Source organism: Cyrtonyx montezumae, unplaced genomic scaffold (genome assembly GCF_038088225.1).
Source record: "Cyrtonyx montezumae isolate F1298 unplaced genomic scaffold, pur_monq_1.0 scaffold_8, whole genome shotgun sequence".
NCBI classification, from domain to species: domain Eukaryota; kingdom Metazoa; phylum Chordata; class Aves; order Galliformes; family Odontophoridae; genus Cyrtonyx; species Cyrtonyx montezumae.
The window spans coordinates 109,279,016-109,293,112 of NW_027072089.1; the positions used below are offsets into that span (position 1 = coordinate 109,279,016).

General features: G+C 35.2%; 1 protein-coding gene across 3 annotated transcripts in view; it reads left to right on the forward strand.

Annotated features, from left to right (window-relative positions):
- Positions 1–14,097, forward strand: part of TBC1D5 (TBC1 domain family member 5) — a 370,590-nt gene that overhangs the window by 94,462 nt on the left and 262,031 nt on the right. Inside the window, exon 2 of one of the 3 annotated variants that reach the window (XM_065752698.1) lies at positions 2,255–2,316. The exons of 1 other annotated variant lie outside the window; for it this stretch is intronic. The gene's annotated coding sequence lies outside the window, so the exon portion shown is untranslated. Of the gene's footprint in view, positions 1–2,254; positions 2,317–14,097 lie in introns of those variants that run through there. One more of the 3 variants, XM_065752696.1, reaches the window with a different exon arrangement.

Sequence of the window (14,097 nt, forward strand, 5' to 3'; positions counted from 1 at the left end):
CACATTAAAAGCCCAAATTAAACATGAAACTAATTGAAAACTAGGAGAAACTTTAAGGGAAAAAGAAGTGCTTAAAGACATTGTTGACAGTAAGAGCAGTTGCAGTAGAGCTAAAAAGCATTAGTGAAAAATCACTTTTGTTACCAGAGGCTGCCAAGCTGCAAATGAATGAAGGTGATGTATGGTTCTGTGATACTTCCTTCAGGAAGTGTGATTATGGAATAATCTCAGATCACCACTGAGCCATCCTGTGTCCCAGTAATCCTGACAATTTTTTAATGTATGAAGGAATATACTACTTTTACAGCAATCTATAATTTAAAAAAGGAGGAATTGGGATATGTTAGATGTGTGCAGAAAGAGGATGGATTTGACAGGTATGGAGCGGGAATGAATTGTCATTCTTGAACAGAAATCTGAGGACTAAAAGATTTTTCCTACTTTTGAAAAAAGCATACTGTCTGAAAAAGGCCTCTCAGATTGCTTAAAATACAGAAGTTTTTTGTACTCTTGTGTTTTGGGGCTAGCAATATTATTAACTCAAAGGGGAGGTATGCTTTTTCACAATGACTATATTTAGCCAGGAGGAATAGTCCTTTTTAAAGCAAATTGAAACGAGTGTATGAGAGCGTGAAATTATCAGCAGCACTGGTGCACATTTACATTACTTCTACATACTCCTTTGAATGACCACACAACAGAACAAGTACTTCATTTCCACTGTGTTGATTTTTCTTGACAAAACATGGCAGTCTATCCAAAGGAGAGTGTTTAGCCAAGATAAATATAAAATTTATGATTAAGCAAAGTGTTTCCTTATTATAATCCCTAAAGAGAATTTGAGACTTGTTAAATATAACGTGTCTAGGTAATTTTAAGAGTAAATTATCCTTTATGCTTTTGAATGCTGAAGTACAGCAACAGCATCAGCTGTTAGAGATTTTATCAGCAGAAACAATGCTGCTTATGATTTGCTTTGAACCGACTGATGAGAAACCACGTATATGAGAGATGCTCTGAAAGTAATGCCTTCTGCTTTAATATGTTGGCCCACTACGTCCAAGGCAGGTGTTGCTGGTATGGCGGTAGAAGTTGAATCTTCCCTCCAGTATTCCATTCCATGTTGTTGCTGTGTGACTAATGGCAGCAGAGGGGCACTCTGACAAAATGGCACCTGACATGGAAGTGTGTATGAAACAGATGTGTGGAATTGGGTCTTCTATATGGAAAAAATGGTGCCCAACTAACTGACATTAGCTGACTCTTGCTGGATTCAGCAGAGGCAACAGTGACAGTGGATCACCTCCACTGGTGCTGATTTTTACAAGCACAACACACAGGCTCTTGTTCATGGCTGCTGAAAATGCATAGCTAACAGTGACTATGTTGAAAAACGGTGTTTTGTAGCTAAGAATGTACTTTTAGCAAATGGTGTTATTATACTCCTTGTATCTGTTATACTTTCCATGGAAATTGATAGAAGGCATTACTTTCAGAGCAACATATGTGTGTACAACATATAGTTGTTCAGTAACCTCAGGCTTTATGTATTTATTCATTTAGTAGTCTTGTACAGAGATCAAGAATCCACGTCACTGGATAACTTACAAAACTGTCTAGCATTCCTGTAATGTGTATTACAGAAGGAAGCAAATAAATGATTTTTGACAGAATGGATAAAAATTGATAATGTGATTACATTTCTGGCACATTTCTTCAAATACTCTATTTACAGAGTACCACTTTAAAAGAAACTGTAGTGATTGTCGGTAGTATTCATTGCTGTAAATGAAGAATGAAAGCTGATTCAAGAGATGAGGGGATTTTGACCTTTGTGGTATGAGTGTTGGCTTTGGAGTGCAGAGTTCTAATTAAATTGTGAATGTAGAGGAAATGGTCTCATTGTGTTCGTTCAAGGACTCTGAACTTCCAAAATCAAGAATAACATTAGATGTCAGCCAAGTATTTTGTCCTTCTCGTGGTTTGTCTTTATATCTGAATTAGTGCCAGTTTGCACAGATTGTGTGTCAGCTTAAATACAAGAAACAGGCCTCAGTCTGCTTGAACTCGTTCCACCAAAGACTTCTAAAAACTTTTGGTAGTCTGCAAACTGTAATGGTTGTTTCACATTAAGATGCTTTGTAGAATTATAAAACAGCTTTTCTTGTGCTTTCAAATAAAATGTTGTCATCCACTAATGAATGAGATACCATCTGTAATAATTAAGGTTATTCTACTTGTTTTCCCCCTGCAGCAAAACTTCTGAAGGTTTGCAGAAGATAGTAAGACAACCACCAAGAAGGCTATTGCAGTATTGTAAGTACTGCACCCAGGAAAACAAACAAGCAAACTTGAATTAAGAATGTTGTAAAGAGATTTTTTTTTCTTTTTGGTGGGGGGTGGGGAAGTGAGCTACATAAGGCAACTACTTGTAAAATACAGAGCAGGATATACTGTAGCAATCGTGTTAATAATTTACAAGTAAAAAACTGCATTCTTGTAAAATCTAAAATTGTATCCTTGTGCAGTGTAATCAGAAATTTACCAATAACAATGAAAACTATTTCTCTAGCTACCAAAGATTGATCTAGTTTATATACATTTGTTTATTTAAAACTATCAGAATTTAGAAAATCATTGTAGTTTTGTAGGTTTGTCATTTGTTTTAGTGACTTATTGTTTAGGTTATTTTGCAGAATTATTTATTTGCTGATTTATTTATGTATTTCATTATTTATTTATTTGATTATTTAGTAAATTATTTATCTGATGAATTATTAATACATCTTCATGACATGCTTTAAATTATTTATAACTTAATTTTGAGTTTATTGCTTTTCAACGCTGCATTGTTACTGACTAGTTTTGATTTTTTTTTTTGCTTGGTTCTTGAAAATTAAAGTACTAGCTCTAAGGCAAAAGTGTATTCTTTGCAGAATCTGTAGATGGTTTTCAATGAAGTAATTTACCATGTAGATACTAATTTTATTTAGTGCAACATTGCTTAATATCTTTTTTTTAACTTACTTAGCTTTTGCTCATGTTATTTCATTGATGTCTCAAGATCAAATGAGTGACCTTTAAGGAGCAAAGATAAACATTTACTTAAAATATGTAGAAACAGAGCTGTTCTTTTTTCCCCGTTATTAAGTACTGATTAATTATTCTTAAAGTTCACTTGACGTATTTCTGTGCAAATAAAATGGATGCTTTTTAAATGAGCCTCTTGATATTTAAACTGAAACATTTAACTTCTAATAAGAAAATAATATAATCACAATAATAACTTGTATGGAGACATTCTTCTGGCCAGGTTTTAAGTACGTGGGGAAGGATGGATGGTATCTTTGCACACATACTGAAGAAGATTTTTGTACAGGAGGGAAGATGGGTAGTATTTATTTGCTTGTTTTTTGACCCATGGTATGATTAACGCACATAGGAATTTACAAGCTCTGAAAACTTAGGATCGCTATGTTGTCATGAACACAGAACCTGTCAGTAGCTTACATGCAAAGAATCATTCTTAGTGCACAAATTTAGTTGTGGAGCCAGTTTTGCATTGCTTTCTTTAGCCAGTGCTTGAGCTCTCTTCATTTTCTCTGAAGAGGCCTGAGTTAAACGTATGAAACCAGAATCAGGGCCTGATTTCAGGCTGCATGTGAGCTCTGTCGTCTAAAACAGGTGCCTCAGATGATAATTGGTCTCAGATTGCTGCCTGATGTGGTTTTCCTCTGAAACTGTGAGATTCTTACCTGAAGTTGCCTGCTTAGTTACCTGCTCAGTTCCCGGTGACTAACTTTTGGCAGCCTGAAGCTAACTTGTAGGAAAGCGCAGTGACTGACAGTCCTGCTTATAGAGCTGGAAGAGCTGCAATGAATTGGGCAAAGCTATAGTTCTGGTGGAAAAGAGCCGTGTGCACAACATGGCCTTTATTCTATGTTTGGTGCTTGAAATGAATTACTATGTACTTTAAAGTTTTAACACAGCTTGGGAAGGCTGCATTGTACATTTCAAGTTTCAGTGCTGTTGAAATACAGTAGAAATGGCCTCTGTAGACAGGTTTCACTATAGAACTTAAATTATGCATGTGTATATCCAAATTCCTTATTTTGAAATATTGAATGTATGAATATTTAATTTGTATCTTGCTTTAGTATCTTCATATGCTTGCCTTAAAGGAAGCTGTTTCCTTTGATTTATGTACGTGGATAAAAATGTGTGTACAGTATGTATCAATGGTTTTTCTCTCTACAGTGTTAGATGAACAGCTTTAGATAATGATAGCTAGTGATTTTTATTCTATAGTTTGCTACCATTTTATAGAACATAAATTTGTTGCATTTGTTCTATTAATCTTATTTGAATTTCAAATTCATTTGCTTTCCAGAAATATTTTTGTAATTACATATGTTAGGAGAAGTCAAGTATAGAGATCATAACAATGCAGGTTTTTTTGCTTTGTACACAGTAACAAAGCCCTGAGTATTGTCATCATTAGGGGCAGCGTTCCAATGTGAAACTTATTTTTCACTTTATGTGAATGTATTGAATGAAGTTGAGGACTCCAAGGGAGTTCCTGAACGTATACTGTTTTGTAACATGCTGTATGAAATTTTGTACAATCGCTCTTATTTCCTTATGTAAATGAGGTCTTATTGTACCATAAGACCCATTATCAGCAATTACAAAGGTAAGTGCTGTCAGTGCGTGCATTCTGCCATCAGTTTCTTAGAGTATGAAACATTTTCTGAAATACATGCTACTACAGTTATAGGGCAATATAACGCAGCTTCTATACATAATGATGACAAGTGAAAGTACAGCCAAAGGTCACATTAAACAAGAGATTTCTTTCACACCTCTCCCATCTTCTGGATGTGGTATGAAAGTACTATTTTTTTTTTCCCTATGCTACAATATTTTTAAAAATACTTTATCTTGATATGTTCTTTTTTTTGCCTTGAATATTACTGTTGTTCATGTTTTAAGACATAAACTGTGGGGTTCTAGCATTTAGACCTTGGTGCTTTGTGTTTGATATTATTTTAAATTGTTGGTTCAATAAGGCAGTATAAGTACTATTTCTACAACATTTTCTGATTTTCAGATTTGCTTAGAGGCACACCTTTAAGTTTTTCAGAGAGAACAAATAATGTGCAGAGTGATATTTATATGCTGTTGCAGGTCTAAGTGGGATTTTTTTCGTATATCTTTTAAGAAGAAAAGTATGGATTTTTGTCTGGAAAATTCAGAACTATTCAGGAATAGAAGTGTGAGCCTACCCATGTTGACAGTTTCTTAGCTTTGTTTTGAAGACATCCTGCAAGTAATGTGGAAGGATCATTTAGGCACTGTGCTCAGTCACTTCCTTGCCTTAAACTGAAATGACCAACTGAGGTGCTAAAAAAAGGTGTCATTTTAAAAATCTGACTAGTCATGTGTTAGAACAAGAAAATGAAGCTAAATTGTTTCACAGAGGATGCTGAACATCTAGAAAATGATTAGAAAGCCTAAATCTGGTAGTATTATTGATAGGTGTATTTCTGTTCTAATTTAACTCCATAGAAATTGTAGCAGCCATATTAAGCTCTTCTTCAATTTATTCCATACAGATAAAAGAATTTACATCTCATGAGTCATATATTTCCTGTTGTATCTTTAATATATCCATTTTTAGTATTTTTCTTGCCTCTGTCCTCTATTGGTATGCTTAAAGAGTCTGTGTGTAGGAGCTTGTTATTTCACCCGTGAGGCAAGGAGGAATTCAAATCAATAGCAGTGTGACACTGCAGTTGTTGACACTAAATGATACTTCTTCTTGCCACAATAAGACTTGATTTTGTCATCCTAATGATGCTAGCATACCACAGAATAGGGATCAGCACTCTCAAATTCTTACAAGCAAGAAAAAGAAGGCCTTGGGAGGAAATAACTGGAGAAATACTCTGGTATTTGTAACTAAACACACGTTAGCTTTGTAAAACAAATATTCATATCCTGTTTCACTTTGCAGGAGAACTGTTTTGCAGTGCTTTGTGGAAGTCTGCAGTGAAGGATGCATCACTGATGAGAGTTGACAGTGATGAAAATACAATGTTCTAAAGAGATAAACTATTTAAAATATAAGTTCAGATAAAATGTGGATCATAGTAAGACTTGAGTTTAAAAAAGAAACAAAAAAAACAGAAAAACCCCAAAACAACAGAAATCTAGTAGAAATTTTGTTTCAAAAAAAAAAAAAAAAAGCCTTTATTGTGATGCTTAGAAAGTGAATGTCTGAAAGAGCATACGATACAGCCAGGAAGAAAATGACAATGTGGGGTCCAGTATTGCCTTCTGTATCATGGCCAAAATGGAGCTGCAAAAAGATGTGAATTTAAGAGGAAATAGTATAACCGTGGGAAGCAATAGCATGATGATAAGAACTTATGGATATAATATTGGTAGCAGTAGTGTTTTTTTTGAGAAGCACAGGCTCTTTTGTGTTGGACATCTGTGAGCAATAGCGGAGATGAATCATTCTATTATATTATTAAAATATCCTGCTCTTTACATATTTCTACATTCTTATAAATATCTTTCACTATATAGGGTAGATCTTGCGTTTTCTTTTGGTTTTCTTTTTTCATCTGAAAGAGCGTTAGTGCGGTTTCATGGTTCAACACTTGTACAGTGAATCATGAATTTTAGCTTTACTATTGAACCCCACCAGCCTGTTTTATGGATGATTTTCAGTAGTAAGCAGTTTTATTACAATCTACACACATATATTTTTTTATTTGCAATTTTTCATTCTTTTATCATTTTGAGCAAATCATGTGTTCTCAGGTTTTCGTAATGTAAGTTGTGTTGTGATTTTTTTGGGTTTTACGTTATCTTCCCTATTGCTTCGCTCTTTTTTCCTCTGTGATTTTCTAAAGGCCGCCTGACATTAGGTCATTATGATACCTGGTGTTTTTTCTGGAGAGGGAGCACCTCTTCTTCCAGTGGGAGGGGGGGAAGACGATCTCATAAGAATTTATTTTTCAGTAAAGCTAGTAAAAATTTGTCTAAATGGTTAAACAAAGCAACCTTCAGTTGATTTTTTCAAATACATGTTAACTGAAGGAAATGGATAGTGTCCAAACTTTAGAATGAGAGGATAGTTTTTCCACCTCAAATCCAGAGTTTTTGATGATTCTTTTCCTGACTGAAATATGCTTTAGTGTATTAGATAAAGCCCATGTCAGGAGTACTGTTTTAGCTTATTTATACTAGCAATGCTCTTCTACCTCAGATCCAGCTTGCTAATAGAATAGGAATCAGAATAGCTTTCTCTTGTTTGTGCATCTCCTACTTCTTCATTCTGCCCCAGTGCTGAAAGTAGATATAAATCAATTTTGCTAAAATAGCTTCCCTTTTTTTGTATAAAGTTAGCACACACATGAAACACCACCAGGATATTCTGTTCTGCCATGTGTAGGTAAAGATGCCCATTAGAAAGAGCCTCTAACATCTTGTCAGAAATGTAGGGAAAGAAGCAAGAGGTTTAGTGAAGAAGGCTATGATTTGTGTGGTGACTTTTCTCTCCTGAAACATGTTGTTCCTTTCAGCTGAAATTCTGATCTTGTAAACATTTGAGTGTAACTTCCGACAAGCTGATAGTGACACTGTAGTTGATGAATGTGACTTCTTACAGCATTTATATTTAGTAAACACCGATTTTAGACTATTTTCTTTATCCCAGGCTCTTACCTTTGACATAAGGTTAGAGTTGGATTTAATGTTCTTCACTTTTTCCAGTAGCTGTGAAAACAGCAGAAATATTGGAGAGGTGTTTTGTTTGTTTGATTTTCTTTTTTCTCCATTTTTCAGTTAACCAGAGCTGTCAAAGAACTTGGATATCTGAGATTCTTCCATTTTATCATGTTCGTATAAATTCTAACATTTGATTAACAAATCATGAGCTTCTTTAAATTAATACATTAAAGCTTAAATTTTGTAACATATGCCTTACTGCAGATTTCATATGATACGTCAGTTCAAGTAAGCAGCTAATTCTTTTGGAACTACAATTGTCTATTGACTGTAGTTTGTGTGTACGGGGGATCTAGAAAGTTAATTTGTAAGTTTTCTGTTGAAGCCGACAGATGAAACTGTTGCAATTATTTAACAAGATAAATTTTATTTTTTTCTGTTACTATGCAGAACTGATTTTGATTTTATACCATGCAACTCCTCACCGTGACATGTCTAAGTTATGTATTTTTTTTAATATGTTCAAAATATAAAGCTCATTTCAGGTTGAAATATCTGAATTTACAATTTATAAGTGTTACCTTTAGACATTTCATATTTTATTTGATTTGCTATTCCTACTTACTCTTAATGAAAATCTGCACAACCTAGAGTGGAAAGTGAATGGAAAGTGAAAGGAACAAATGAGAAGTATATTTTGATAACAACTGGAAGAACATGCCTTGTTCCTCAGAAATCACTTAAAATCTACAGCACTACCCTTAACACTTGTTCGTAGACTCATATTGTATGTATGTGCATTCAGTTCCTTCTTTTAACTGCTAGTAAAACTGAATGAAAAATGCACATTGTGGGGTTTCAGTGAAACATATTGGTATAAGTAGCTAATCTATTGAGTAGAGTTGTCCATGCATTCTAAAGACTTTTTTTTCTGTGCTCAGACAAATCAAGATAGTAATCACTTATAATTTCTTGCCTTCGTGAAAAGGAGTGATGAATAATATGCTTGGAAGGAATGCATGAGTCATGAAATGGGGATTTGGGCAATCATGGAAAAATTTACTTTAAAAACTCTTTTCTGCTTACCAGGATTTGTAATGCGAATTCAGTTTTCTGTAATGTAGTCCTAAGATTATTGTGGTTGAGACTGTAATAATTGTTTCGCATAGATGAAGAACTTAAAGCTCATTCCAGTATTAGCTGGTGGGTTATAACAAGGAGTTTGCTAATAGTGATCGTGGATAGAGAGATGATCAGAGGACACTTTCTCCACTGACCCCATATGAATGTAGAAATGAAATGTCTTAAAATATACTTCAGTTAATATGGAGTGAATCTAGACCCAATGGTCCCAATAGTGTCTGCACTAATATAAAATAGCTTTTAAGATCTATTAAAATATTGATAACTTGTTAGAGCACTTCAGAAGTTCTTATTTCTTCTTGATGTTTAAGTCTGCATAGTCAGTCAGCATTTATACCTTTTCTTGATTGTGCAGCTGTGCATAAAAAGAGAATAAGTATTAAAACTAAATAAATGAATCAATTTGTCATAGCTCCTCCCACACACACACACACAAAAAAATCATCTGATTCGTAACTTTTCTCTCATTAAAACCATCAGGTATATTTTTCAAAAATTGCACAGTGGAGTTAGGCACCAATGCTGTGTCCTGGGCAAGACTTGCACAAGCAGCTGTTCTCCCTGCAGTGACCTGGGCTGGGCAGCCTAGCATCTGCCTCTGTTTTCTTTTCAGTGACCCAAGCCAGATTTCATCAAAGCCCATTGCTGATATTCTCCTTGCAGCCTCTCATGCTTATTTTCTTTACATGCTGCAGCTGGTTTTGAAACATCCCTTTTTCTAGTCTGAGTCACTCTGAAAATTTAAGAGGTGATTTTTAAAATTCCTAGGTTGAGTGTAGGATTGCTTTAGTTTTCTTACTTTAAAGTGTACATCAGCACTATAAGAAAAAGCAAATTAAGTTTACTTTCCAAAGAAAAATCAGTCTCATCTTTAGTTCTTACAAATAATTACATTCCATTAATGTGTGAGAATAGAGGTGAAGGTGTTAATGGAGGCTGGGGATGTGGCAGAGTTCAGAAGCTTGCAGAAACAGAATGGGAGATATTTTGCTCTCCATTAATTGTATGGAAAATTATGTTGCAAGGTTTCTTTAATGAGAATAAAATTCCTAATAATGACATAAACCTTAATCTGTATGATTAAGCTGTTCTCTAGAAGGCGTTGTTGGAGAATAGCTAAGTGCAAAATAATGAAGTGTAAGTTAAATACTTTTAGAGGGATGCAGCTCAATCATTACCTATGGACATATTAGAAAACTTAAGTTAAAAAAAAATGTCACCCCCTCCCCCCCCCCCATAAGACGTTCAGATATTATAGTGAGCCAGAAGTTCTTGGTTCTTTGGACTTTTTGTTAGTGACTGTGTTCTATGAGAGACTGTGCACTCTGCTTTCATTCTGCAATCTAATTTCAAATAATTTCTTTGAAAACTCCGGAAGTATTTATGTGGGTAAGTGAATAAAAAAAAAAAATATTGTGGTTCCTATAGAGTAGCTAGAATTTTAACTTCAGTAGATGGAAATATGAAGGGCATAATATGAAAGTTTCTTCAGTATAAAATGAAGCATACTAAATAAGTGTGATTGATTGGTTAGGAGAGAATCACTTCAGAAACTGAAGAGGGTAGCCTTGCCCTTTTCTCACCAGTTTTATGCAGGCTGCTACTCATGCATCCATGCAGTCTTTTTCTTTTGTGTTAGTTTTAATCTTTATTAAATTTTTGATCTGACTACATTAACACTAGTGCTATTTCAGGGCAGGAGTGATAAAGACAGCTGAAGAGGATAGGAGGCAGTCACAAACGAATACTCTAAGCCAGTTCTGTGCCAGTGTCTAGGTACGGTGGTAAAAGACACTGCTACCATGTATGTAAAATGCTCAGGCTTGTAATTGCTTACTGTCTCTGAAGTTTGTCACTGCGTTCTGCAACACCATGAGTATAAATTTATCATCTGAAGGGAATGAGCCATTTGGCTCTATATAGTATCAATTTTAAGTAACTTCGTGGCGCAATCTCCAGTGTTCCAGCAGTTATCAGAGGTAAAACAAAACTGGTGTAATTTATAAGGCTTAGTTGATATCCTATGTATAGAAGTTTGAATTTTACCTTATAATTTTTTATGTATATTGCTACATTAATTTGTCTTGTAAGCCTTTGGTTCTTAATATTTACCAGAACTTTTTCATTGAAAGGACTTATTTCTACTTTTTATTCACTTCAGTTGTTAACATGAATGAATGTAAAAAGTCCACTATATTTAAAATCTCATGCTTTAACTAATCTCAATATATGTAGTTGTATGTGTATGTATAATATGAGTTTTGAGTATTTTTGAGGGTGATTATTTTAAGATCATGCTATCAAATACATTAAGTTCACATGATGCTTTCAGACACAAAAAACCAACCTCCCTCTGTACACACCACCAATCCAAAACCAAGAAGATAGTCTATTGCTGATGTATAAATATCTGCTGAATGCAGTTCATTTGAGGAAAAACCTTTAAAGCTTCTGATAAATCATATTACTGAAGTACAGAATAGTTGAGATCAGGAGGCACCTCTGGAGATCATCTAGTCCAGCCTCTCAACTCAGAGCAGCAACAGCTATAGTGGGTTGTCCAACATCGTCTCATTGAATTTTGAGTATCTTTGATCATCTCCATTGTAAAATAACTTTTTCTTAAAATATAAATTTTTTTTTTGTATTTTTTCTGTATTTTTACCCATTATTATTTATGTGTTCTCTTGAGAAAATGGAAAAGAGCCAGCCCTTATCTTCTTTACTCCTTCCCATCTGAAATTTCCACTTGTTCTACGAAGTCCTTGTCTCTCTCATCCTGGGGAGCACATAATTTCATGCAATACTCTAGAAGAGAATCACCAGGGCTACGTAAAAGGTAGTAGTCACCATCCCTCAGCTTTCTGGCAGTGTTTTTCTGATGAAGGCCAGGATGCTGTTGACCTTCTTTGCTGTGTGGATGCACTGACAGTTCATACAATGGTTTGGGTTGGAAGGGTAATGCTAAGAGCATCTAGTTCCAGCCTATGGCAGGTGTCTTCCAGGATGCACAGCTCCTTTTCTGCAAAGCTGCTTTCCAGCCACTTGGCTTCAAGCCTGTGCTGGTGCATGGGGTTATTCTTACTAAGGAGCAGAACTTTGCACTTACCTTTGATGACCTTCATGAAATTCCTGTTGGCTTGTTTCTGCAGCCTGTCAAAGTCCTCTTGAAAGGCTGCACAAAAATCTTCTGTATCAACAGTTCTTCCCAATTTTGTGTTATCTGCAAACTTACTGACACTGAATTGTCATTCAAATAATGAAGTTTTTACACAATACTTGTTGCTGTACTAACCCTTGGAGCACACTGCTGGTGACACCTGGACTTAGTGCCACTGATTACCACCTTCTGAGCCCAACAGTTCAGCCAGCTGTTTAGCCTGTTCTTCATCAGTGTTAAAAGCTTTACTTGAGGTAAACAGTATACAATGCACTCCTGTTGTCCCCAAACCTGATCATCTTGCTGTTAGAGGACTGTCAGCTTATACATGACTTGCCCTTCATAAGTCCATTCTTATCTGGTAAGCATGATCACTTACATAAGGGATTGTTCCAGTAAGAAACAAAGCTGTTAAATGTAAGAAGAAACTGTTCCTTTTCAAAAGGGAGAAGTGACACAGAACATGGAATAGGTTAGAGAAGCAGTTTTCTAATATTAGTAATTGTCTTGATAATGTAGAAGGGATTTGGGTTAGAGATCTTGTTTCAACCCAAGTATTGTATATGAAACAAGAGATTAGCAGATATTTTGCTAAAAAGATTAGAAAATTGCAACTAAATATTTTTCGTTTCTTCATGCATTATTAACAGTGCTTCTGTGAAAACATGATCATCCTCAGTATATCTTTTTGACAAGCTATTCCACAAAAATTTCTACTAACAGATGATTAAATGTATGGAAGAAAGAGTAGAGGAGAAAGGGATCACATGAAAGATTGCTAAAAATTCTCTTATGAGGGATTTCACTTTTGTCACTTATTATTTTCTGATACTAAGACTTTCTCAGTCTTTTGTCTTCAACTTTGCTTTTTAAATATATTGTTGCTATTAGGACTACAACTAAAGTTTTTTGATGGATTTGTTTTTAGGAATTTTAGAGTTAGAACTGTTAGAATATGCTAGAGTCCTCACGTTTGGTGCTGTGTGGAGCTTCAGAAGGTGAAGAAAATAATGCAATGGAGGTGCATTATAGAACATCAGAGAACAAAGCTTTCCTGCATTGTTCTCAAGTAGATAGTGTGCCCATGATCTTAACCACTTAAGAAAAGCAAAAACACAGCAGAAGTGCATATTGTGTTCATTCAGAGAGCATTACTTTTCTCTGTGGTTGTCTACTAACCTGTATGCTAAAATGTTTAGAAGTTGGGTTGTTTTTTCTCATGCAGCCTTCAGTTAGTGATGCTGATCACAAGAGTAGCTCACTCCATGAGTCTGAGCATTATACGTTTTATTTGTTGTATATGAAGGCTGATCTGGAAGGAATGTGTCCTACTTTATTATGTTTGCCAACAATGTGAGAGGTGAATGTTGGTGGTATGGCAGTAAAGTCAAACCTTTCCACCAATATTTCCATTACGTGTTGTTGCTGTGTGACAGATGACAGCAGAGGGGCAGTCTGACAGAATGGCATTCCACATGGAAGTACAGATGAAGCAAAGAGATGGAATTGAATTCCTCCATACAGAAAAGACAGCACCCACTGGCAGTCATTGGTGCTTGGAGAACAAACAGTGGATATGAGCACAGCAAGGCTGTGGCTGCTTCATGTCAACAGTAGCAACAGTGATGATGTGTCGCCTCCACTGGTATAGATGTTTACAAGTGTGATGTACAGAAATGATTGTGACTGTGTGGAAAAATGGTGTTTTGCAGTTGAGAATTTGCTATGTGAGATAGTCTAATTGTGTTCTTTGTATCTGTTGTGGTTTTCATGGAAATAAGTAGGAGGCATTACTTTGGACTGACCTACATAGAGAAAATAGGGGGAGAACGTCCTAAAAGTATCTTATTTTACTTATTATCATAAAGGATGCTATTGACTGATTTCATTTTTAATTTTAACATGGAAATCACTCAGCTAGTCTGAACAGCCAAGCCAGCAATATATAGAAGTCTGATTTTTAAGAAAAAATGTCATGATCACAGCTTATTCTCTTCAGACCATCAGGTCTATCCTCCTGTAAATTGTAAACGTATACCGTGTTCTCTTTGGTA